General features: G+C 38.0%; 1 protein-coding gene and 1 long non-coding RNA gene across 2 annotated transcripts in view; one reads left to right on the forward strand and one right to left on the reverse strand.

The window, feature by feature from the left end:
• LOC139114700 (uncharacterized) overlaps positions 1-13315 on the forward strand; it is a 426568-nt gene that overhangs the window by 142599 nt on the left and 270654 nt on the right. The gene's annotated exons all lie outside the window — the stretch shown is intronic.
• On the reverse strand, positions 1692-11364 carry LOC139114636 (uncharacterized). The gene is made up of 6 exons (XR_011547911.1): positions 11231-11364; positions 10660-10903; positions 9812-9895; positions 9440-9526; positions 6242-8489; positions 1692-4551 (listed from the first exon to the last, which is right to left on the reverse strand). It is a non-coding gene; the product is annotated as an uncharacterized lncRNA (long non-coding RNA).

Below are 13315 nucleotides of genomic sequence, written 5' to 3' on the forward strand. Positions count from 1 at the left end.
TGAAAGTGCATAAAAGTTCGTTTCAGTATGAATTCGGAGATGTATATATTGGAAGCCGTCAATGCTGGTTTATTCGATAATTGTGGAACTGCGCGATACGTTCGTGTAGCGGCCACTCCGTTTCCCGACTTCCTACTTTTTTAATGCATACCACACAGCGGCCGTCGAGTATCAAATCACAAGTGCCTGTGACACCACCGAATAAAATGGCGCACCATGCAAATTGTGACACTCTGAGAAATAAATTCCTCAACGTAATATCTGATGGATGTAATCGTTTAATAATACAAAGGGAATTATGATCGAAACACTGCTGATAAGGGAGCCTTCAGTAATTACAGGGGGGTGGGCCGGGGGAATTGGGGGGGAGGGTCACTTTTTAGAAAACAGTTCAAGGGGGAGGGTCACTTTTTATAAACCTATCTTGGGGGAGGGTCACTTTTGACAGAAGCTGATATTATGGCCAAAACTTTGATTGTCCGTGTGATATTTCCTGAATAGGAAATCACCAACAAAATACGCACACACTTATAGACCCCTATGCATAGTGAATCGACATTTTGGTGAAATTCCAAAATCAAATTTCTTGCACAACCATGGACTTGTAACCACTCTAGTCTAATCAAGAACAATAATGTGAATAATCAAGCATACATAAATGCACAGATTTATCTAATTTTGTACTGAAAAAAAATTATTCATAGTTTCATCATAGACCCCAATGCATAGTGTATTGAATGACATTTGGTGAAATTCCAAAATCAAATTTCTTACCACTCTAGTCTAATCAAGAAAATTAATATCAATAATCAAGAGTACATAAATGCAAAGATTTACCTATTTTTGTATTGGAAAAAACTATTCATAATTTCATCATAAACACCATGGATAGTGAACCAACTTTTTAGATGAAATTCAGAAATCAATTTCTTGTACTCAAATGTTCATTTTACTTCCCTATTCAAGCAAAGTACATTTAAATACATTATCAAACATATATAAATACAGATATATAGCATGTTTTGTGGGGGTAAATTGTCAATAATTTGCCTGATAGACTCCATGTATTATGATTTGATATTTTTGGATGTAGCACTAAATCAGCTACATCTTGCCTTCTTATAGTTGCACAAAATATGGTGACCCTCCCTAAAATGTATGAAATACCATATCTCTTCAAAAATTCTTGCGTGATAAATTGCGACTGTCCCTCCAAAAACACCAGCCCTCCCCTCTGTAATTTGTCCCTAACATAACAATTGAACCAATTGTTATGTAAATTAGCTGATACTGTTTTAGTTATTCCCGGGGAGAATACCGCAGTGGTTGGGGGGGGGGAGGGTCAAGTTTTAGAATGTCGGACAAGGGGGAGGGTCACATTTTAGACAGGAGGATTGGGGGGAGGGTCACATTTTACGGTACAGGTGTTCGCGAAATTCCCCCGGCCCACCCCCCTGTAATTACTGAAGGCTCCCTAAGATCAATGGCATGATGTTCGATCTATTATCACACCGTGTGACATAATCGAGTGACTTTACACTGGAACAGAGGAGACATTTTGCACAGGAGCTACTCACGCTCGTACGGCGTGATGTTTGGCGGTTGTATGTCTCTCATTGACGACCGGAGCGTGTGGAAGGACAGGACATAAACAGACAAGCAGTAATTATAACTAACACAAATACCGCGACGATACAGTAAATTGCTCTCTTCTAATAGAGTTCTAATCTTGTTACACATCTATCATCGTTGACATCTATTCTAAGTATCTCAACTGAAGGAAATACAGCAAATAAACCAAAGTGACCTCTGCCCTCTCGACCAAGTCAGGTTTCTTAATCTGCGGAGACGTCACCGCGAGTATTACGTCAATGATTTGTCATCAGATGACTAAGTCCAACTCTGACTTCCGTTCGGTTCAGACTTGTTGATAAGTACGGTGAAACAACATCATTCGACATCAAAGGTGTCCGTCGGATTTATTAACAATACAAGCGAACATTTCTTGACTAAACCTGCTATATTTTTATTAAAATGTTGAAAATATGCCACAGCACTTGAGAGGAAATCAGTTTGCACACGGTCGTTGATTGTGAATATGATGTGAAGGAAATCGATAGCTTATAGAATTATCACTAAGACATAGGTAGTCTCACTTGAGGGCGAGCGTTACACGCCTAACAGAAGGCCCGAATGTTTGCGAGCTCGGCAATCGACCTCTACATAAAGAAACTGAAAATTTACATAAAATGACAATCATTCTTTCAGGACAAAAAACGTCAATGATGTAAAACGTAAGAGTGACTATACCATCCGCACACTATTCACGTAAAGGCTGGCTGAATGCAAGCAGATGGGCGATGCACAAACCAAACCAGAGTAATTCCTCGGAAATACTATACCTTCCGACACATATTTGGGAAACCTCCATTAACTTAGGAATACCCGACTTCCCCAGAGGATCAATTTCACAGACCTGCTTTCCTACAATGGCACTACAATGGCACCAGCTGGATTAGATAAACATAACAATGGAACATTCACACCTTGGGAATTAAAAGTCTTCTGTTTGTCACCCGAGTTGGTCAGGCAAGAACTCGGGTTTCAGGTACCATGCAAGTTAATGCAGCCTTCCCCTAATGCTTTGCACTCTATTTGGCTGGTACATTATAGGTTGCTAAGTTTCCTTCCACCCATTTTTCGGCCTAGAGGCGTTTATTACAGTTTGGCAATGTCAGTTAATTTCCAGATTTACGAATCGTCTTGGGGCCGCAATACTAAATGATCAAATACATTATCAGTAATATTCGGGGATTACATCAAAAATTCATTCATATTGACAAAGCTGTAATATAATTGTTAATATATGTTAATGACATGATGTAAGCGTATCGAATTATGATTTAAATATAATATTTCCTTGATTTGTGATCTTGTGACATAGATGTCTGCAGAATTAGTTAATATTTCCCGACTCAACGTTCTTAATTTCCAATCTAGAGTATGCTCTTTAGTTATACTTTGTCCATAATGCCGCAGTCGTAATGTATACAACATTCTTTGTAACTGAAGAATTTCAAATCATAATTGTTTTATTGGAAGTTGACGTTTTTAGGATTTAGCTATGTAGAGAAAACAGAATGTGCCTATTCTACACTCTAAAAACCAACCACGCACTTTAATGAATTAGTCAAAGTTTGTCTATCACATACAGTTTTATGCTCTGGTCTGGTCTATTGCAGACCATTTCACATCCTTTGAGAATAGTCGTGCATTGTTCACGATGTGACATTTTCCATAAAACGGCCTCACTTTTAATACTTCTCTGTATATTTGTTCTTTGCTCACCGTATAAAAGGCCGCTGGCCTTCAATACTCAATAAAGACTACGTATAAATATGAGGGCGTCGAAATTGTAGATTTCTTGATTCAGTAAAGTATTGATTTTCAAGCCGAGGTTAAGTCCATACCGATTAATGAATCTTCACTGTTAACATACTTGTTTATGAAATATATTTTAATACTTCTCTGTATATTTGTTCTTTGCTCACCGTATAAAAGGCCGCTGGCCTTCAATACTCAATAAAGACTACGTATAAATATGAGGGCGTCGAAATTGTAGATTTCTTGATTCAGTACAGTATTGATTTTCAAGCCGAGGTTAAGTCCATACCGATTAATGAATCTTCACTGTTAACATACTTGTTTATGAAATATATTATGCGCTAAAACTATTCGCTTCCGAACTGTACCGACCTAAGTAACCCAGAATTTGACATAAAAGTTGAATCCAGTCGTTTGATCATTTCTTAAAATATTTTACCAGATATAAATGGCGTTCAGCAAGACATTGCGCCGGCTACTACTGTAGCTGTTAAAAATTGCTTTCAATGTGTGAACTATCGGGTATAGAGGCAGAGGTACCTTGACGATGGACCATTACAATGCAACACGCATTGTTTCATCTTAAATGTGCCTGTAGTATAAGGTAATATATACCTCTGTGCTAACTTAAAAGTATACTGTCACCTGTTCCAATTTTGCCACAGTTACCATTGAAAGAAAAAATCTAACCAATCACAGATTTGAAGTGGGTGGCAGCATTTAAAAAACAGCGCCCCCACATGGACATTTTGCATACATATGGGCATATTTAGATTACCGGTGATTGTATACCTTTAAGCATTCATCTTAGCGAACAAGGGTTCACTGATTAATAGTTTTGTAAATTCACATTACTCGTCATCTTTGTGGACGCACTTTAGAAGTCATATATAATAGGTGTTGTTTTTTGGGGTTTTTTTTAGTCTTTGTTTCCTTTGTTCGAATTTTTTGTTTTATATTGCTCTATGTTGAATTCATATAAAGACAATAATAACTGTGTGTCACAAGAAAAAAAGTAAAGAATAACTAAAACAATGATTAAAGAGCATTATTGCTATTATAGATAGATGTACGTATCAGCCATTTGACTGTGGTCATCTCGTATTTCCAAGCCATCTGTGAACGTATCTGTTTCAACGATACGCCCGTCTTCAAATGCTGGGTTGTCTGTTGAGGAATAAAGTCACAGAATGTTTGAACGCGAGCAATAAGTAACTAGTTCTACTTGAAGGCAATGAGCAATTCCACGATAAGATGCCATGAAAGTATATGAATCGGCATACTTTCGTAAAGTGGAAACCCAAATGCACCTTTAAGAATCGATGGAACATAGTATCAGGTGCCGCCAACTAAGCTGTTCGTGCAAAAAGGTGTTCGTGCGAAGTTTTTCAGCGGGCGGGCAAATTTCAAAACTAATCAGCGGTGGGGAGAAAAATCTATATTTACTGTGGGCGGGGAAGAAATTTCACTATTTTCAGTGGGAGGGGAGAAAATTTTTGACAGTGGGCACCGGAAGATACGTAGAGGGAGGGGAAAGCCGTGGTTGATAGAACTTGAGGGGATATTAAGCGCCTAACTTAGAGGGGAGCAATGTTCCAAGCTATACTGCCAGCTGCTCCCACGGTTTGCGTTGATCTGGGTTGCCTAGTAGGCATCTAGTTGTGAATGGGAAATTTCAGTAGTGGGGAGAGGGCAGAGGGGAGCTTGAAATGTTGTGGGGAGTGGGGAGCGGGCAGACTATAGATACTGGAGAGCAGCGGGCATCAAATTTCAGTGGGAGGGCATATTTTCCGTGTATGCCAGTGGGAGGGCAGTTACGAACAGCTCTACTTTCCCCTCCAAATTTTGGATCAAGGTCAAACATACGAAAAATCGGTATATCAGCCTTCAAAACATGTTTTGTGATGATTTTGCGAAATTCATGAAATTTACCAGTTGGCGGCACCTGTAGTATGGTCTACTATACGAGAATCACATCACGTTGGCATACCTCAAATCGAACGAAAGGGCAACTTTTATGTGGGAAATGCCGACATCGTACAAAACTATTATTTTAATATGTAAGTGCATTTGATAATGACATTTCCATATAGTGATGCGAATTTGTGGTCTAATGACAGTCAAGACACGGGTGTAATGTCTATTAAAGGAGTTTCCAACACATAGTGTAATATATATATATATAATATATATATATATATATATATATATATATATATATATATATATATATATATATATATGATGCAGAATTATATATTATCGCTTGAATACATGGATTTAGGTGCCCGAGAGCAGGTGACAATTTGCCCGACGCCGGTAGGCCAAATTGTCTCCTGCTGCGAGGGCACATAAACCCATGTATCCAGGCAATAATATTTTTATTACATGCCTCTTCACAGTTAATGCTATATGACATTTAGTTACAAACAAGGCATTTTCAAACAATTTTACCATTATCGACCAGCATCGAACAGATTTTAACGAAATTAAAATAGCAGTGCGCGCATGGATATTTTAGATCTAGCGTTAAGCGTCTACGTTGACGTCGAAAACATCGAAAGGCTTCACTGGCCCGGATAACCATGGAAACTGGTCAGTAAATCGTTCACCGGCCCGCTAAAATCCCGGACGTTCCTATTCAAATCAATGCACTGATTTGCATTCATCTCGAGGCATGTAATAAAAGATGTCTATGAACCAGACTTTAAGTGAGATTACGATATTTGACGAACTCATCATGTGATACTGTTAAGTCGTTGAGGTGGTGCAAGCAATTACAACCACAGGGCCTTACTAACACCACATTAACATGTATATGTGTAGTATTAAAATAGACAATAACACTTTTCGTTACCTTCCTCGAGTGAATGTGTATGATACGCACTCTGTGGATCATTCACCTGAAGATAAATGTGATTTAATTGTCATATTGCTGATTGCTAATCGAGTTGTACAATAAGCAAGGGCAAGACATGAACAGAAAAATGACAATCAGTACGAAAAAAGAGGCAAAGATTGAAGAAAACCGAGTACTTCCTTGTTGTATGCGCACTGACGGCTATTTCAATTCTCTTTATCTCACTTCACAAGTTGGAAGCCGTTTCCATGGCATACTTCAACTGATTGATTCAAACTTGGTACAAAAAATTAACAAACGACACAAATATGCACTTAAATTTCATTGACAACGTACTGAAAGAACATTTTCTGTCTTAGATCTGAGCCAATTCTATCGAAAGCTGACAAACGGATATGATATAGCTAGTATATTCTCATAATTTTGTTCTGCAGTATGCGTCCCGCTTCCTTGTAATTTGTCTTTGGAGCAATTACTCAGACATGCATGAGCAGACCTGTTTCAATTGAGAACAGGATCAATATATTGTAGGGTTATTCACAAAATACGGCCCTGTATGGACGAGGGCTCAGTGAGTGACGTATTGGACGAGCCGAAGGCGAGTCCAATACGTCACTCACTGAGCCCGAGTCCATACAGGGCCGTATTTTGTGTATAACCCTATTATTATACACCTCCCTCCATTAATCGTCCGCATAAACTAATTCTATCATAAATTTTGAGGGATGCGGCACGCGCGATATGAGTGGAACGATCGCGATAGTTGAAATAAAATTGCTACAAACCCCTGAAAATTTGCATATTACACCTAAAAATAGAACGTCCCAGCGCGTCGCGCGTCTCCCGTATTCGGGACTCCGCGTACTATACAAAATACGGAAAGTTATTGGACGGTCAAACTCCCATAGGTTACGGCAGTAGGTGTATAATACTAAGACAATACATATCTTTGCATCACTTTCAGTAATTTCAGCATTATTTCCCTGTGGCCATATTTACGACTCTTTTCGTGTGTGTTGCTAGTACCTATGATGGGATGCTATTGTTCACTATCTCTGTTTATTGTTGGGGTGAATGCACTTGGCTTAGAGATGGCCATTTCGTTCACTTACGGTAGTTAGCACCTCGAAAATGATATAACTTTCAATTACACGCCTCATATATCGAAAATCGCATGTTCCACCTTTTGTTAAAACTTTTGCCAAGCTATCTTTTTCTTTCAATTCTTAATTTTCTTTTTCATTTGTTATAATTCATTTGTTATATTCTACCTTACAGAAACTTCAATGGTTTTGAATTCGATAGACTTGCATCAGAGACAATGTACCATACAGTCACCTGCAATCTAAATATGCCCATATATGGTCAAAGGGGCGTTCCTTGGTATTCAAAATGCCCATGTGAGGGCGCTGTTTTTAAAAAGCGGACACGCGCTTAAAATCTGTGATTGGTTAGATTTTCTCTTCCCATGGTAACTGTGGCAAAAGTGGAACAGGTGACAGTATACCAAAGGAAGCAGCGTATTCGTATACTACATTATATTGCTGTTCTGCAATTTAGACGATTTATTTGATGTTTGAAACCCACCTAATATGACAATTAGTTACAAATGCAGTTGCCAGATCATATTTCTTTTAGGATTGTAAGATCTACATCATGATCAGTATTTCTACCGAGATTCATAAATTTGTAAATATTCTTTTTGAAAATAATCACTTTCCCTATGTACAAAGACTATGATATGCGAAATTGACCTTTAAATTACGCCTGCCCAGTCAAAACGACAGAAATGCAGTGTACTAAGATAATTCGTAAGAAAAGTATTGCAGGTTTAAATCAAGGTTATCGACAAACAGTTAATCATTTTAAGGTATACGATCACCTGTTTTTAATAGCCAATAACAGAGTTTACGCGGGTGGCCGATTTGTAATAGGGTGCCTACACACGACCAGCCATGGCATACTTAGCAGCGTCGTCTGCACTTTCACGTATCAAATATGGAGGACCGATAGCTACAAGTGTTACGGGGTGGAGAGCATAGAAGTCCTTACCATATATAGAATATGCAAATTTACAGTGACCGTGTACCTTTAACCCATTACCAAGCTAAATATGATACGTCACCTTGTCCTTGTCGCGTAAGATGTAATCGCAAGTAAATAGATTCGTAAATGCTGGCCACCAACCGAGAAATACCGCGATCAGGTAGATCCAAACGATGTAGTAACATGTATACGTGAATACCTAATAATGTTGACAAATTGAAGAGTGCCATTCAAAGCTTAATCAGGGCGATTGAATGTAAGTCTTTTATTTCACTAGCAACTGTAACCATCGATCGCCCTGATCGGTTCTATAGTAATAATGGACCGAATATGAATGAATACTATGTGGAAAAGAATATGGAAATAATACAGAATTTAGCTTTCACATCAACTCCGTCAACCCTTCGTACAAACAGAGGAAGATTACAAGCAAAATATTTCATATTGAGATACAAAAGTTGCTTAAACAGATACCGTTCTTTATGTGTTATACATGTTCGCATGCAAATAAACAGTTTCCAGTGAACACAAGCTGGATATTAAACAATGGTACAATTGTCTCTTATCTGCAGGCAGAGGCAGAGCAAAGGCTACAAATGTTGTAAGTGCCGTGAATAAGGCCGAATAAGGTGCCTAATAAGGTGCAAACTTTATTATTAAAGCATAAGCCTGGCCTTCTGACATTCATAAGGTTGTACATATAGTTCCGTGTACAAACATATCAGATAAATTCAGAAGATCCTCTGACCAAGTGTATATAAACGAGGCTATCATTTGATCAACTAAACGTATTTACTCGGCAGGTTTGACATAAACTTTAATGTTTCGATAGTCTATCTTGCCGAAAACACGATTACAACTAATTTTGGATAATTGGATCGTCATATTTTTCAAATTTCGCAAAAATGTTAGGTTTCCTATGGCTTAATGTAACAATATTATAAATTACTAATCGAAACAAGTGTAAAACGTGAAAAAAAGCAGATGCGCTTACATTTGCAGATGAAACAGACATTATTTCACTATCCAATTATCCCACATTAGTTCCAATCGTGTTCGGACAAAGTAGCCCTTCTGGTACAATTATGCCTTGTTTACTAATGGGAGGTCGAGGCTAATATTGACAAAATACATTGCCACTTTACCTACTTCGGTTATTTGCACGACGAGTACCACCACGTATGCCAGATATGAAAGAGTTATGTAAACTGCCGATAGCATAAAGGATGTGTTTATCTGAAAAAAAATTATAAAACAAATTATAGAATACATTAATCATTTTGCCTCAGCTACAAACTAGCGGAAACTCACACACATACACACACAAAACTCAATTAAATGTTAGCACTTCAGAATATTAATAGAGTTCGTATCATCAAATTGGTTGAACAATTTGCTGTATTTTATGTTTTATTGTTTTTCGTGGTAGAACAAGCCTGAATATAAACAGCCTAATCTGAGGTTATGAGATTATTTTGAGTGATGCATTATATAGCACTAAGTACTTGTTGGATCACTTACATATCTCATACTTCTTCGTCTTGTTGTCAAGCAGCCAATGAATCCCATCAGTATCATCAGTGAAGAAACACAACTCTGAATGCCCTAAATGCGCAAGATAGTAATAATAATACATGTACGACGCGACAGGCTGCGGTATAATCCTACATACGGTGGAGTTTCTATACTACAATGGACATGGATGGGAAAGCTCACTAAATTAATTTTCCGTTCATCATGGATGTAAATGTTACCATACAACTATCAGATGATACTCAAATCCTTCGAATTTCAAAGGGGAGTATGGAAAGAGCCGACAACGTCCTATTTCGAAGAACATGTTCGTGAAAGCAAAGTTGAAGTGAATAAGATGTTTACTTTGAAAGTGAGGCTAATGGCAAATGAATAGGTCTTATAAGTAACCCAAGCCGAGTTTTCATTTTCCCTTTTTAACATAAGACTGTCCCATTGTAAGTCATTGGTAGGCATATCCATCAAATGCGAATACTTCCTGGATATACAGAAAAAAGAGGTCTCTAGCTATGTTCAGTTTACAAATCACGATTTCAATTATGCAATTGAGAATCGGGAGTCGATTATATGGCGAAAATGTCAAGCTGTGTAGAAAACATAATCATTAATATCGCTCTTGTCTACGAGCCTTGTCATTTACTAAAAAACAAATGCAAGTTATGCCAAAATTTTGTTCTTTGCCATCGTATCCAAACTTTTCAATATAATCAAGGCGGTGATTATAGTCACACAATTTTCAAAAAACGTCATTATAAACACACTTAAGAATGGAACGTTTAAATTTTGTTTGTTATCAGACTTGCTGGAAAGAGTCAAGCAGACTTCAAATTACTTACGTACAAGGCGTTTGCAAGCCATGGAAGGGAAACTTTGTGTCGCAATTTAACATCAGAAGACATATTGCTAACGACGTAGAAACAACAGCAAGGAGCAAGTACCCGACGCCTATCCCTACCATCGTTTTGCGTGGAAAGTGTGGTGGATGAGTTAGACTTGATGCGTCTGACATTGACCTCATGTCGCTTTCGTCAAAACTAGCAATGTCCATTATACTGCTACTTGTAGTTACTATTCTTCTAGCTGGTCACCAGTTCAGTTTTGAAAAGAAATGTAAAATCCACTGTGAAATATTATATGTTGTAACTTTAAGCATGAAGGACTTACTGAAACGACTGAAAGACTTCAACTTCAAATATAAATTAATGACAGTTGTGACTACTCTTACGAAACTAAGAATCAATGGTCAATTTAGGGTAGATTAAGGGTAGATTTTGGTACTGGAGAAATGAATTACCTTACATTAACCGATATTTCAAATTCAAAATGGCCGCCATTCCTTTGTTAACGAAATTGCGAAAAAATAAGTTTTGTATATTTACAAAACTGGACAGGTAAAACTTTACTTACTCAAAGAGGTTGGGTGTTGGGGTTGCGTGTCGAGTTTTTGAGCCACCCTTCAAGTAGACTTTAACGAACATTTGAAGCTGTGCGGTTGGGGTACATATCTGACAAAAGCCCTTGGCCGCTGGATCGGTTCAAAGCTGAAAGATCGAAGCAAAGCAGGGTTCCTTATGGTTAATCGGTTGGTTGGTCCTGGCGCTGCGCCACCGGGTAATAGTCAAGGGAGACAGCACTGTTGTAATTGTAAATATAGGTTCAAAATGAGCCGCTACAGGTGGTAGACCAGAAAGGTGCTGTAAAAATTTGAAAGTCTGAATATCTGTCGATTTTCACAAAATTAGACGGTTAAGCTTTACCAATACTCAAAGTGGTTCAAAATGTGACGACACGGGTGGTAGACCAGACAAGTGTTGCAAAAATTTGAGAGTCTAAATATCTGTCCCCGAGGCGCATTCTACCTCCAACACATTCACCATTCGATTTAGTTCAGGTACATCTCTATGACATGAACTATTTCGGTAATGCTCAGTAATGCTGAGATGATATACCGTGTCGTATGTAAAGACGGCACCTTTGCCCCACGTTTACTCTGTCCTTGTGACAGACAGTTATGATAATAAAGATGTACACAATAGACCCGGAAGTAAAGCCACAACTTTACAAATGAAGTTTCGAGTTTGTTCTCGTTGTATGACATACATACGGGACGGTATTCAATACAATCTATAATTGTTTGCCCTACAATGTGTCCAAAAATGTTGGAAATAGGGTCAACATATCATACTTGCAAGGAGCTACAGAATCGTTCTTATCGCCGATACCATTTGCAAGATGGCGATGGAAATCGCTGTACAGTTGCAGGCCTTATATTTCACAGGCATTTAATTGAAATCGATCTGAAAGTCAAGAATGTTTGCTTTGATCTTCCCAAGACAATGAAAGTAATGAATATTCTTATGTCTGTCGGAAATCACTCTGTCACATCTGAACAGGTCGAAATAGAGAATAATTTACTGCATACCTGTAACGTCTGCTAGTGACCCTTGCCGACTTATCGATGGTTATATAAAACCTTTTTAGTATAAACAGCATCAAAAGCAAACAATCTGAAGGGGTAGATTGTGCCATTAGAGTAATACGAGCCTCAAAATTGAAACACGTAATCTTTCAGTCCAAAGGAAACTTTAAACAATTTCTTTCGGAAAAAAGAGAGAAAGAATAAAAAAACAGGGGTCACCGGGAAAACTATGGTTCTAGAGAAACAAATGACACAACATTTACCGAATTTGAAATTCAAAATGGCCGTCATCCTTGTGTGAACTCTAAAAGGGGATATTCAATTTTTGATTTTCGCAAAAATAAGCAGGTACAAACCTAGTTCACTTCATGAGCTGGCAAACTAAGACAGCATCGTCTAATTTTAGAGTCCGATTATCTATACAGCTAGGCGCATTCTACGTATACATCAATTTGCGCCAATCATAGATTTCATTTTGAGTCTTTCCAGCACTAGCATGCCACAATCTCACTACGCTTTAACAGAAAACTCAGTCAAGAAAAATATTATCACATGCAACGTCACCTGCTGTTATTTTGACAAAAACGAGTGCTTTCCTGGTCAGAAAAAAGTTATTTTACCTCAGGTGAAGTGGATGTCACGTAATAATTTTACTTAAATCAGTTTAGGGTCAGCTTCGATTGTATATCATTCACAGCGCCTTAGAAGAACTATAGTCACTGAAAGGTCTATAAGTTCATTATCTACTCAATACTAGTAACTAAGACAGCTACCACAATAGACGTAGAGTAGAAGCGCAGTATAATAACAATTATCTCTCATGTTAACTTGATGAGTTGTTGATGCCCAGCTAACGACGAGAAGGCTCTTTAAACTACACGAGATCTCGTTGTTTGAGCTCGATCATGTTTGATGTTGCGCAATTTTAGATACCGAATGTAAAAACAGGAGACTTGGAAATTCAGAATCTTTGGGTTTTATGCAGCATCGGGAAATGTGCAGAAATAATCTGCCCAGCAGCCAGAAAAAACATTCTTCGATCATTCCATTTTCAAGTGCATTTTTTCAATCTC

Source organism: Ptychodera flava, chromosome 2 (assembly GCF_041260155.1).
Source record: "Ptychodera flava strain L36383 chromosome 2, AS_Pfla_20210202, whole genome shotgun sequence".
NCBI classification, from domain to species: Eukaryota; Metazoa; Hemichordata; class Enteropneusta; family Ptychoderidae; genus Ptychodera; species Ptychodera flava.